Here is a 15,341-nt window from a genome sequence, read left to right on the forward strand (position 1 = left end):
TCATTTGGTTGAAGCTTAATAAAGAGACGAACTGGTTTGTGTCTCTTTTTGCAATCTGGCGTCCAACCAGGTCATTTGAAATATAACAGAGTTTACAATGAAATAGTCAAATGGTGGGGCATTCATGATCAATCAATTGGTATAGCTGTCAATGCTATTTGGTTACGTTTGGCAGAGCCTGATTGGGTTGGGGCAACTATTCCAAATAAAACCATAGTAAGTGTTATGGGACATGTAGTAAGCTGACTAAGACATACGGTCACTTCCTCCTAGAACGTCTGGATATCTGGGCAAGACCAAAAGAAGTTATATAGGTCTGCTGGGAGCCCTTGCATTTGGTGCAGGTGTTGTCCCATCAAATAAAGCCTGTGTGAAGTATATGTGGTATGCCATAATACATTGAGGAAGGTAGAAGCTTTCTCAACATCTGTATCCTTTCAATCACCTCCCCACAGGTAGCATTGCCTAAAATGTTGGTCCACTGAATTGAGCCAACTACGATACCCAAGTGTGGTTATTGTTCCCTACATTCCCTGTAAAATGCAAAATGTTCTTTCAATTTTCTTTCGGGTACACGAGAAGATACTGAAGAAGGTGTAGCAACTTTGGGAAGCTAAGAAGTTTAATCAGCATTGCTTTACTCCATAGTGTAATTGGCAAAAGCTCCAAACTCCTCGATGCGTATTTAGAACCGTTGTTAAAATAGGCGGGATATTAAGCGAATATAACCGAGCAGGATTTTCAGTACCCAGATAGCGGATGTATCTTAAAGCCCAAATTAGGTAAGGATTTAGGTTTTCTAGCCTTTTTAATGACTATTTCTACCACATTTGAGCAATAGTTGCAAGGTATTGGGTAAGGATGTGTGGGGCTCAGATATTATACAGTAAATGCCATAAACTTGATCTCCTTATGTCCTATAGGGACACCCTTGAACTTAAGCAGGAATTAATCAGTACCCAGATCAAAGGATCCAGTGTTGTATTGAAAAGTAATGGCAACAGATGAATAGTATTTTTTTCTTAAATTCTAAATTTTAATATGAAAACTTAAGTGGTAAAACTGTAAAAATTAGCAAGCCCAACACAGCATTATTAATTAAATATTTCGTTCGGTATTATGTTGGCCATACAAGGGGAAGCACTCGTGCTTAATTATCGGTATATTTATTTTATATTTATATGTATTTGTTACATATATTGGTTGCTAAATTTTTGCTGAAAATACCCTTTTTCATGTTTATGTTCTGTAGTTTGAGCCTCTAGCCTTGCTGGGTTTGTTGCTTTTTGAAAAGCTCCTGGCTCCAGTTTAGTCGATTTGCAGATTGACTGCATAACGTTGGCTTAGATGAATTGTACCTTTGACTCATCCTACGTTAGATCACAACTACAGATTTAATCAAATTCTAAGTATGGCGTTAATACGTCACCCTAGACAGCTGCAGCGAAGACGGCATGTTTCAGACAGCTCATGTTTTACAGCGAATAAAGGGACTTCCCCTGAAGTCACATCATGAGTCACAGACACCTAGGAAGTCCAGGCAGTGAGCCAAAGACTTACACAGAAAAAAGATCAGCTGATCCCCTCTCCCTCCTCTTCCCTTTCAGAAACGTGTCTAGGACAGCCAGGTAAACACAATGTGTTAGTTCCACTCACTGTAAGTTTGACCCCGAAGAGACCCTCTCATCTTACTAAACAGCTCTTAGAAATGTGAGTGAGGTGATTACATCATCTAGATCGTAACTCGTGTGAGCAGGGCCCTCCTCACTTGTTATGTCCTGTCTACGAACTCTAAACTATGCACCACTGTTGACAAGAGCACCCATAGACAGGCTGCATAGTTCAGAGTTCGTTCATTTTTTAGCAGTATAACAGAGACTTGACATTGTGACAATGACCCCGTTTGCCCTAAAATATTTTGCCCTCTGTTCTCAACTCAATGAACTAAAACATAGGGTCGTTCAAGCTGTGATGTCATAGCTCGGCTTGTCTTCTTTGGCTTCCAAGGGGTTATGAGGGCAGCAGTAGAAGAGAGGCCGGGGTTGGCCCATAATCTGATTTCCCTGCTTCTCACTAGGTGACCAAGAAGGAGGCGTCTCTGTCCCCAGGGATTTATATTTGTGTGATCCTTGTAATTGTGCCAATGACTTCTTGGTTATTTTGCATGGAGTAACACTTGACACACAGGTTGCTCATTTGCTAGTCCCACGTGATTGTGAACGCATCGCTTTGCATCACATGGCACTTTTCTTTCATCATACAAAGGACTCAGATTATTGTTGCTCTTTAACAGAAGGAAAGCTAAGGTGCGGTAGGGTTTAACGCCATTTATTAATTCTAGGCTGGAATCCAAGTCACATGGGCAGTCACTCTATATTTTAATCCCCTCTGTACTACGAGAGGCTCTAACATCTTAAACCGTGAGCTGGCATGCAATCTGGCAATGTGTTTAGAATATGTCGTCTCTAGGCACTGCATAACATATACAACATACAATACTTTCTGCTGTTATACAGGCAGTGCCAGTATCATGTTCAGCAAACAATTAGGCAAACAATTGTACATCTACATCCTTTTCACTGGAACACGGGTATATTATACAGTATATTACGTCAAAGGCAAGCCTTTTTATAAACAGTAAAGACACCATGAAGAGATATTCTTTACGACTCTCTCTATTGGAATAGAATGTGTTCATTACTAAATCCTCACATGGATGATAGTCTCCCCAGCTATGGTGGCTTGGTTTGCCTTTGAACCATACCGACTGTATGCAAATCCATCACTATGACTTTGGTGCTGAAATCAGGGAAAGAGTTAGGGGTACGCTCTTTATTTAATTTTTCTCAAACCCCATACAGAACCCTGGAATTCATGGAGCATTTTAGAATAACCTTACGTCATTGTCCCCATCCTTGTGGTTGATTTTTTTGTCCTTAGGGTTGTCCACCAGCAAATATATCTAATGAATCTAGCACTAGGATCGAGAAGAACTTTTTTTTTCGTAAAACCTAATCTGTGGGTGTGGGTTTTAGGATAATTTCCATTATTTTCATTGAATTGTGTGATCACTCAGTTACCATCATAGGAAAGGGGTCACTCAGAATAACGACTCTATATTTATATTCTAAGAAATATTGTCTGATCTAGATCATTGCTTAGTCATAACCACTTAGTACATTTTATTAGAATGCGTGTATCAAGGTCTGGAATGGGCTGTATAGTTTTAGCATTCAGGAACATAGTAAGGTCTAATAAATATATTTTACAAAAGCATTCCATCCAGCACTAAAAAAGAAGAAAGTATATTAAAATAATGTACTCACGCATTTTTTTTTTGCCCTTGTAGCGCGGCACGCAACTCTAAATTCTTATATTGAACTTGAGTAAACGTTCCTAAATCTTATCCCTTTGAGACACCGACCATGGATTATTTAATATTGCAACAGACTTGCAGAACTGTTAACACCTTCTTGATTAAAATTCTTTTGATTCCATACCCCCATTTAATTCCAGCATCGGATCTTTGTTCATAATAGTTCCTTTAATCAATGTCATTGGAAAGAAAATTAATCCTTTGTGTTTGGTAGGTGCAAAAATTCCTTCCCAGAAAAGATTAAACTGGAATAAGCATCTAAAGACCTGGCAATTTATTTATTACCAACAATAAAAGACTACAAATAAAATCAATGCTTGCTAACAATTGGGCTTAATATAATCTTTTTTCTCTCTCAAAATGATGGAAATACATATATATATATATATATATATATATATATATATATATATATATACCGTATTGGCTCGAATATAGGCCGCACTTTTTCCCCCCACTTTAAGTTTTTAAAGTGGGGGTGCGGCCTATATTCGGGGTCTAGCGCCCGACGCCCGGGACATGCAGTCCCGGGCGCCGGGCAGGCAGCGGGGTTAGGATACAGATCCCCCGCAGCGGTGCAGGGGACCTGCATCCTTCTCCCCGATACGCTCAGACAGCCTCCCCTGCCAGCACTTCACACGGGGGGGGGTGCCGGCACGGGAGGTTATCTAAGCGTTTTACCTCTGCCCACCCCCGACTTACCGGAGCAGACTCCCGGGTGTCTTGCGGGGCCGGCGGGAGACATTTACGCAATACGCAAATGCAACTTCCGGTAACGGTACCGGAAGTTGCATACGCGTATTGCGTAGATGTCCCTCGCCGGCCCTGAAGACACCCGGGAGTCTGCTCCGGTAAGTCGAGGAGGGGGGGCAGAGGAGGACAGCGGCAGCGTATCGCGGGGAGGGAGGACAGCGGCAGCGTATCGCGGGGAGGGAGGACAGCGGCAGCGTATCGCGGGGAGGGAGGACAGCGGCAGCGGATCGCGGGGAGGGAGGGCAGCGGATCTCGGGGAGGGAGGGCAGCGGATCTCGGGGAGGGAGCGCAGCGGATCGCGGGGAGGGAGGACAGCGGCAGCGTATCGCGGGGAGGGAGGACAGTGGCAGCGTATCGCGGGGAGGGAGGACAGTGGCAGCGTATCGCGGGGAGGGAGGACAGTGGCAGCATATCTCGGGGAGGGAGGACAGTGGCAGCGTATCTCGGGGGGGAGGACAGTGGTAGCATATCTCGGGGAGGGAGGACAGTGGTAGCATATCTCGGGGAGGGAGGACAGTGGCAGCATGTTTTTTTTGGTGCTTTTTTAAAGAAAAAAAACTTTTTCTTTAAAAAAGCACCAAACTTTTAGGGTGCGGCCTATATACGGGGGCGGCCTATATCCGAGCCAATACGGTATATATATATAATCTTTCCTCTCATTTTCAAAATGTTTTTTTCAGAAATAAATACATTTTAATTATTATAATGCAAATCCAAAATGGAATACATTATGTATCTTCATTTAACGATGATTGCTAAAAACATGTTTTTGCCATTGCAGTGTTTGTGAATAGAAGAATAATGTAAGTGCTGATCTCAGGAAACAAACGATAAAATGTATAATATGGCCTTGGCATTCTCATACTTTAATGGCAACCATACAGACTATAGATGGATTTTTGCTGACATGCTTCACTGCGGTTTCTGACAGTATACTATAAATTGGCCTTGTATTAACTTGATATAGCGGACCTATTGTTTACATTTTTTACATGTAACAAATGGCAAAAAGAACTTCAGTTTGGTAAATTATTCGATTGTCTTTCCCGAAATATTTAACTCTAAATTGAAGAATTAAAAACAAATAAGGTCTTCGTATTGCATAAATACCCATCGGAACCTAGAGAATGCTGGAGCCACATCAAGCAGAGCCTTCATGCGGTCCAGAGGTATTCGCAGATCTGATGTTTTTGGTCAATACTAAATTTGTTGATTTGGAAATTAAGATTTAAAGGATAAAGATGCACTCATGTTTATCTCATTTTTGGATATATTTGTACTTGTCTGCTTAAGGAGTGTTGTGATCAATTATATTTATGGATCTGATGAGGGGGGGTGATCAGTTCTATAATTCTTCTTTATCTTTCATTTTTGATTCACGTTAATTGTGAAATATAGATTTAATTCCACTGTTAACGCCACAATTTACATAGGGAGATTGATGGTACATTCCACGGGTTTACAACTAAATATTTACATTTTTGGGGGTGTGTTATATGACATAATAAAGGGTATGACAACACAATTTATTTCACTGTACTGATTTCCTCCCTTTTAAATTTATTTACCACTCTTTACATTTTCAACCCCTCTTCTAACTGCACTACTGCTTTATGCATTATTTGCTGTGCTATTCGGTAGTTAATATCCTGCATTTAAGTCAGATATTTTATTAAAATACGACATTTTTGGAATACTTTTGTTAGGAAGCCAGCAAAATCATCAATACCTAATCTCATAATAAGCAAGTAAGTAAGTTAATATACTTTTAATAATGCATCGACTTCTATTAACTTACAAAAAATGTATTCAGTTACGGGTCAGAGGGCATTGCAGCTTAATAGCTTCTCAAAACAGAAGCAAGTGATTTGCACAGAAAAAAAATCTCCATGATCCATTAGTTGTAAACATAATTAATTCTCCTGAGGCACTTAGAGGTTACTTGCACTGGCCCTAAACTATCTTAGGTGTGTTATGTAGCAGGATAGAAAAATGTGATTTGTTTTCTTAATTCTAGAATGCTAGTGTCAGGGTTGGCATGGGTTGGAGCTGGTACACCACTGACCATGGTGACTGATAACATAAACAGAAGGCCAGAATAGGATAACAGGGCCAGAATAGGATAGTCCAAGGCAGGTGAGGGTCAGCAAGCAGGCGGCAAGGTTCATACACAGTTAAACAGGCAGAGGTTGGTAGGCAGGCTGCAAGGTTAAACACGAGCCAAAATCGGAGTAAAGAAGAAAAAGACCAAAACTACAGCACAGCACAAGGACAAGCTCACTGTAGGCAACAGAACTACTGAGCACTGGCATGTAAATCTTGAGGCTCTTTATAGTGCTGCTGATGTAAAAGTGAGGTGGCCCTTAAGGTGTTTTGCACCTTACATGGTGCTTTCTCATATGCATGCCCAGTGTATGCATGTTGTTCGAGTTCGAGTCCATGTTTGCGGTTGTGGTAGGGAGCATCAGAAGATTACTGCCATACTTTCTGTTGAAATAATTTTGCAAATTGGGCTATGCCCCTTGGGTCCACTGAAGGGTAATGTTAATGCTACAGCATACAAAGAAATTTTAGACAATTTTATGGCACTAGTTTGGGGAAGGTATGGGTGTACCCCAGTGCCCAAAGAAAGGTCCATAAAGTTTGGTATGGAAGAACTGAAGTGGCCTGCACATAGACCTTAACCCCATCGAACACCTTTTGGGTGAACTGGAATGGAGATTGCGAGCCAGGCCTTCTTGTCCAACATCAATGCCTGACCTTACAAATACCCTTCTGGATGAATGTTCAAAAATTCCCACAGAAACACTCCAAAATCTTGTGAAAAGCCTTCCCAGAAGAGTGGAGGCTTTTATAGCCACAAAAGGGCTAACTTTATATTAATGCCCATGGTTTTAGAATAGGATGTCCAACAATTTCATACCGGTGTGATGGCCAGATATCCACACATGCCATTATATAGCCATAACCAACGTATATGCTTCCTGCTGCTCATAAAGTGTGTTACATGACTTCTGACTGCTATTAAAGAGTTAAATTCGACCGCTCATTTTCATAATTTTTTTTATTATGAATAACTACTGATTCTGGAATCCCAAAAAGTCCCTGGTGCCGAGTCTATGCTCCTGTCAAATGCTTGAAACGTGATCAAATAAGTCACTGGATTGCATGTGAGCTGAGCGAGTTATAGGAGAACTTAATGACGGATTGTTCCCAATGGAGAAGGAAAAATAAGTCTTGCAGTAGCTAGGAAACTATTACTTAAAGGCCTGCACACTTTACAGTTGTTGTGAAAGTGGTTAGCAGATATTTCATTATCCCAACATGCAAAAAAAAAATAAAAAAATACACTGAATACAATAAAAATAGGAATATATTTTTAAGTTAGAAAATTAAAATCAAGTATTTTTCTGAATCCTTATTTTGATACCTTTTGTATATGAAACTTATAATAAGGATTCAGAAAAATATTTTTGGGGTACCATGCAGAGAGGTATCTTGGTTGGGTGCCTTTCTAGGCCTGACATAGGGCAGTGCCCAAGCCTTCCCCTACCACTTACCTCCACAGCTGCTGCCTACCGTGCTGTGGTGTGGAGTAAAGTCTCTATGGAGTCTGGTAAGGCACATAACTCCATATTGTATATAGGCCATTTACAAGGTATATCTCTGACCTCCTCAACCAGCCCAAGAAAAAGTGACACGAGCCTCACCACACTTTCCCCCAATTATCCATCCCATAACCTGGAAATGCCACCTAAGGCGATCATACATCACTGGTCTCATGCAGTATGGGATATGGTGTGGCATACTTAACACAACTAATGTTTTCTACTACTTCAACCACTTCTTAACCCTTATAATGTCTGGCTATATAAAATTTCTTTTATGGTATTTAAAGCAAAAAAACTAATTTCAAATAAATTATGTATCTTCATTAGGTATTACAAATTAGGTTGTTATTACAGATTTTTTTTTTCTGTTTTACATGCCTACTATATTTTTATATGGCTTACATTTTATGATAGTGCTAATATAGTACAGTATTTAATGCACATGCTAAAGCAATATTTATTGTTTTACATGGAACAATTATCCAATAGTGGGAAAAAAATGTATGATATATTATATTCACAAAAATGTTCAGTTTTATTCCAGCTTGCTCTAACAAATTATGAAATCATTGATCCATTACAAAAGCTACTCTAAACAAATAAAATATTTATATTTTTTTAATTATTTATCATTGGTTGGTACCGATTTATAATTTTTAGGACTGATATCTTAAATGTATCTGAAAAATACTATTTATAAGTATAGTTAAAGGGACAGAACACCTTAATATAAAATTTGCATTCTCTCCTGCCACAAGCCTCTTGACATACATAGATATTCTCTCAATAGCATACTTGTTTTTTGTCAGTGCAAACATATGGGGAGTTATTATCTCAATTTAAAATAAATCAATTACTTCAGATATGTAATCAGGCTAACTGATTTATTTAACCTGTTCAAGCAAACCAAAGTTTTATGTTGTTAGGTAAGCAATGGTCTTTATAGAGCAACTAAACTCTGTGTAGGCTCTGAAGAGCAGGGCCCTCTTCTTATTTTGTACATGTATAATTAACATGTGTTAATGTATTGTCATTGTAAATTGTATTTGTTAAATATTTTCACTGTAAAAGCGCTTTATATTCTGTTGGTGCAAACCGTCAAACCCTACTTATATTAAAGGTAAGGTTTTTACAGGTATTGTCTAAAAACATTCATTAAAAAATGGCATACAAACCTGTTTTTATTGCCTATTTCCTGTACCATGTCTTGTCTGTGGCACAGTTGGCAGTGCTGGTCACCAAAAGTACAAGTGGCAAAAAAATGGCACTGGCACTATAAGGCCAAAGACTGCTAAATGACATGCATGTGGACACTGACTGAATTTGCAAGGCCGTGTGCCGGTATACTAATTAGTGTACTGGAGGAGGTGGATCCGCACGTCTGCTTTACTCAGCACCTCTGAGATGATGAAAGTAATGAAGTGGTCATTCTGCTGTGTACTATGTGGGTCGATGAATACCAATGTGCATTTTTCACTTGATCGCACTTTGGTACTTTTTTTTAATCTAACTTTGTTTACACCATGAAAATTAAATTTGTTTATCACTGTTCATATTCTTAACTGTGCATTCTGTTGAGCCAACCTTTTATAGGTTTTTTCTGCATTAATGGTGTAGCTGAGCTGGTCGTTTTATATATTTAAATTGGACACGTTTTAACTAAAACTAGTTAATGTAAAAATCCAAAAGCCCAGCACTTATAATTAAAAAGTGATATTATTATATTGATGTGATATTGGGAGTTGTGGTGTACCATGGTCAATGTCTGGCTCAGTAGATGATGATGGGATTTATGCTGTACCACCATCAATGTCTGGCTTGCTAGATAATGATAAGACCCCTGTATCACCCTCAGTGTCCTATTGTGATAGGAGTGACACAGTACTATACTCAGTTTCTGGATCACTTTATAATGATGTAAGTCATGCTTTACCACTGTCTGTGTCTGGATCACTATATAATGATAGGAGTCATGTACCGCCATCTGTGTCGGGACAACTGTAAAAAGATAAAAGTTATACTTATACCTCGATTAGTATCTGGATCCCTATATAATGATGGGAGTTGTGGTATACCACTTTCAGGCTGTTAATATTGATGGTACTTATACTGTACCACTTTCGAGCCAGGTATATATTGATGGATGTTATGCTGTACCAACCTCAGTGTCAAAATGTGAATATATTACTGGGTTTGGGGAATTTTGTTTTACTATAATTTCTTTTTAACTGGCTGCCGTTCTAATACCACTATTTTCCTTGATATTTATTTATTCATCTACTTTCTTAAAAACATAGTTGGGACACAATTTTCTGTTCTTCATTTGGGTGCAAGCTGAGCGGCTTCTTTAAAGTCTGTGTTCCGGTTCTCACTGGCACATTCAGTGTAATGCTGTTTGGGGGGCAGAGGTGTCACTGATGACCCGTTTGGACTAAAAAATGGCACTGTCAATCAGTTTGGAGAGCAAGATGGCGCTGACTACCTATTTGAGGACAAGGAAAGCACTGACAAGTTGCTTGAATGCAAAGATGGCACTAAAAAGCTGTTTGGGCACAAATGTGGCACATGCAAGCTTTTAGGGCACAGAGACGGTACTGACAAGCTCAAATATGGCAATAACATAGTTGTTTGTGGACAAAGATGTCACGGACAGGATGTTTGGAGGCAAATATGGCACTGAAAAACTGAGCACAACGATGGCACTGAGGAGCTGTATGAGGACAAAGATGGAACTGGTAAGTTGCTTGGGTGCAAAGATTGCACCAGTAAGTTGTTTGGGGCAAAGGTGGCACTGTGGGAAGTGAGTGACATGCTACTTGGTGAAGTCAGGGGGAAGAGAAAAAATGTTGGTGCGCTAAGCTAGTCTCAGGCTCAAATAATACAAATGTATAATATGAGGCCTACCAAACAGTGTGAGCATGCTGCAAATACAGTGTGTTGGCTGTACAATGTATACAAAAAACAAAATACTGTCTGCGCTTCTCACCCTAATAAAGTTGTCAACAAATATATAAACATAATATAAATGAGAGGTTTTGGTTATATGAATTTGCCAAAGCATAATTAAGCTCACCCGCCACGTCAAGGCACACTCTCAATAGGGTGAGAACCCACTCTCACCTCCTACATAGTGGGCACACAAAGCAGTTTATACGGCTACCAAAACCTTATTAATGTGTTGGGGGAGGTGCAATTAAACCTCTTCCCAATTAACCACTGGACAGCAAGCTGAAACCAGACTGATGAGGAGCCAACAACCTCAAATATGTGCAAACAGGGGGGGGGGGCAAAGAGGTGGATTGGTTGCCATAAAAATGGCTGTGGTTAGAAAGGTTATGTTTGTTAAGGGGAGGAGTTCGCACTATAGCTACACTCCCTGGGGCACCAAAACATCTTGCATTCAGGCATCAGTGATCCTAGGCTCAGCCTTGTCAAGCTGGCAGATCCGACATTCTACAACCAGAACTAGCTTAAGTTTTTTCTACTCCTCTAGCGGTGGTGTCTGTCAGGGGAGTCTGCCTAGTACTTCAAGAGCTGAAGTGGAGTTGGGATGTTGCTGTGGCCATCTTGCCCACCACTAATGTAAAAAAGTATTTGGTCCTCTCAGAAATCCGATTCTAAACCCAGAGAGCATCGCAATGGGAATAGTTTGATTACTAAAATATTAAATTGAAAACAAATATGCATTGGCTGTTCCATTAATTAACTCCTTTAAAATATTTTCTCCACGTGTCCAGTTGTTCAGGAAACTGAGCTTGCCACAATGAGCAGATTCTGAACTACTCCAATGCCACAAAAGACATGTAGCAATAAGTCAAGTGAATGGTAATAATTATTTCAAGAGAATATTTTACATTTTATGTATGCAATCACAGGAAAGCAGAAGCATGATATTCTGGAGCAGAGAAAAGAGGGATGTCATCATCACCCACCCACTGCCCTCTTTTATGCTAACAGCTCACAAAGTGCTATTTCATTGAAGAGCGAATACTGTCTGTGTCAGTCATACAGCTCTTCAGCACTGCTGAAGAGACACAAAAATAGACCTGGCTTTAAAGTGATACTGCTAAGAATAGCAAGCTGGTAGGAAGCAGTGTAACATCAGTAGCCAAAGATTCCGCATGCTTAATGCAGGAGGCCTAGTCCTGACTTGCATTGGTGTTTCAGATAATATCCACTAAGATAAGACAGAGCATGGCTTATTAAAAGTTGGGCTGGTACCTTCTGGTTGCAAAAGGGGAGAAGAAAAGATGAGTGCCCCCTCCTGCTCTTGTCTCCCTCCCTCCGTAACTAACACAATCACTCTATCACACACACTAACACACAACTGTTAATGCATATTAAATCACTAGGTACTTTAATATCCATTATTTAACTTGTAAAAATACTGTGTAAAAGTGTAATCTCCTCTGCAACTGCCACTAGTCATGGGTAGAAAAGTGCCCCCATCAAAATGTATTAGCATGGAAGGGTCTCGTTTCATCCCTTGGACATCTCATAAGAGCCACTGCTGGAGAGATATGTTCCACTGAATGTTAGGGAGACATCATACTTCTAAAATTTGGGTAAAACAAATGTTCTTTGTTTGGACCTTTACAACACAGAGTAAAAATTTTATTTTCAACAGTTGCTTTTAAAAACTAATCACAGTCACTGCAAGGAAATCAATGACCATATATAACTATAGCTTTCTCGTACCACAACCTCAAAATACTTGATGCCATCACCAACTTATATTTAAGTTTTTAAAAATACCCACACAGGCGTTGGTCACTCATCTATTCCGGAATTTAAAACATAAAATGCACAAAACATGTTCTCAGCAAAACAAAAGAAAAACAAATATAATATAGCATGGAAAACAAGAAAATAAACACTGCTTTCAAGTTCAAAATCTACATTTACTATTATTATTCCCCCCCCCCCACAAGGCGTCCATATACTAATCTTAGAAATACACAACAAAGTAAGGCATCAATGCACAATCAGTAAATACTAATTAAAGACACCTATATGAGGCACAAATGTTGGGGATTCTGTCTCCTTATATGATCATATATTGCTTACCCGCCACTACATCAAAGTACCTCAATTTTGTCGAGTCCAATCTTATTTTAAATACATACAAATTACTAATACGTAGCTACCTGAAAACATTACGTTATACAAAAACAAATCTGATACTAGTAAACAAAAATGTGGTATTTCCCCTTTAAATTTGCACCATTTTATTATAGTGCCCTCTAGGTCCGCGTTTAGGCAATGCACTTAAATGTATTTTAATAATTTTACCTCTTGTCAATTATAACAATACTTTGTGATATATTTCCTGTAATCTCTAATTGCAGTAAGCCATATCATACACAATGATATTCACTAAAAGTAGTTGGCGGATGGTAAAACATTAAAGTTATTAAGTTGGATGGCAACCTGATGCTGGTGATATGTTTTCCCCAAGTTGCATTTGTACTGTACAAGTGTAGGCATAATTCTTAATTCGTCTTCAATATTTGCATTAAGAAAATATGTTGTACTGTTATGTTCCAAATTATGTAATGTAAATTTCACACTGGACTGAACCCAGTTCACACTTTGGAATATTTTAACTAAATACAGAAATAAATCAATAATAAATCCTTTATTATTAATGTTATCAAGCAGCATTTTTTCTTACTTAAAACTTGATTGGAATGCCACCAAATTCTTCACTTGTTGTAAGTCCCCTTTAAAGAAGGGGGGGTAGTAGAACAAAATACTTTTTATAATGTTCTTTTTCCATGTTACTTCCTATTTGAAGCATAAAGACTAGCTCTTGTTTTATGTCATTTCCTATGTTTATAGATGTATTATTTATTATCACTATTTGTTATTACGGAGGTACTACATTTTTAATATGTACATGCCTGTACCAGAGAAATGTAATAATAATAATACATGTTAGGATGCAGTTGCATTTAGAAACGCATTGGAATCCTTACGACAGAGACTTTTCTGGACTGATACACAAATCTGCTTTGGAATGCTTGGCACGATCCTCCATAGTGGGCTGATTGGGGAGATCTGAGATCTGCCTTGGAAGTAGCTCTTTAAATAGCAGTACATGTGGGACAGATTGACCCCTAGACCTGCCATCATAGGCTTAACTGGCCTACACCTAGGCCAGAATACAATGCTGCTGCTACAGTACCTGCTACAAATCACAGCTTTTTACCTGTCCCCACCTACTACCTATTCCTGGTAGCCTACTAGTTCCTACCCACTTACTTTATCCTTAACTAAATCTCAGACCCATCTACCTATGTTGGTACTTCCCCTTGGAAGACAACTTCTCTGGATCCTGACCTTGACGTCATCCCTGAATATGCTACCTGTGTTATCATCTGGTACCTTTGCCATGCACATTGCTTTGGAGAGTCTGGCAGAGCCTCTGATCTTGCTTTTGGCCTCAGTGTCTATAATTCTGATCTCCCGCTTAGTCAAAACCCCTACCTTTCCCTCTGCGGACGGTTCAGATGGATATTCTGCTCCTCTGCAAAAGGGTTCCCGCCTAATTCCGATAAGTACACAGCACTTTTCTAGCATTTCCCATCAATGATTGCTTCCACAACAAAGACTTGCTGTAATAGTTCAGTAAACATATAGTAAGATAAAACATTTTTACATGAATACAGAAACGTCCAGCAAACATTCTACCAACTGCCCTGTAAAAAGATATTTGTGCATGGGCTCCTCCAGGGAAAAGAAGATATGAATAAATGATAGCCTCTGTGTATAAAGATGTTACAGTATCTGATGTGGACACAGGAAGCCAAGTATCATTGCAAATAGTTACGCTCTACCATCGTGTATATAAACATGCTGACCGCAGGAAACTTAACTCACACATTTGTCTGAGCTTAAGGGAACGCCAGGCTCACCACAAACACTTAGCTCTTCGCCATTTCTGCTGCTATAGGACAAAAGATAAACCTCCCCATGCATTCTGGTACCTGGGAATAGCTCTCCCTGCTTCACCACTTCTTATCAGAAACCCACCCTGTGCACAATAACAAAGCGTTTCTAGACGGCAGCCTAAATAAAGTTAAAATGTTTTGTGACCCCCGATGCAGCTGAGGTCTTCCTGCGCCATTTTAACATTATTGTAAAATTAAAATGGTATGATAGATGTCAATTAATGAAAACAGAGTACAAAAAAAAATATTCTGTCCTCACTTGACTTGTTTAAACAATACCTTTCAATGTTTTTCCTTCGTGGCATTAGCGGATTAGACAGAACCTAGATGCAAGTTTGACAGTGTTTTTTTGTAAAAAATAGGAGTACAGTATCATGAGGACAGAGACATTCCCCCCCACTGTCCAACCTACTCTATTTGGTGGTTTCTCTTAATTTTGAGTGCAACTTGATCCCATATCTCATATACTATGAGTTCTGGAAAAAAATGGCCAAAGCGGTCAATGTATGAACATGCCTGAGAATTCTACTGTTTTGACCCAGAGTCTCCAGGTGAAGCCTCCTTGAGTGTCTGAGCCAGTTTCATCTTTCCCTGGGCAGGAGAACGTCGTGTGGCCACTCCCTGCCACTTTACCCTGGAATTGATAAT

The sequence above is a fragment of the Spea bombifrons genome, chromosome 2 (genome assembly GCF_027358695.1).
Source record: "Spea bombifrons isolate aSpeBom1 chromosome 2, aSpeBom1.2.pri, whole genome shotgun sequence".
Classification (NCBI taxonomy): Eukaryota; Metazoa; Chordata; class Amphibia; order Anura; family Pelobatidae; genus Spea; species Spea bombifrons.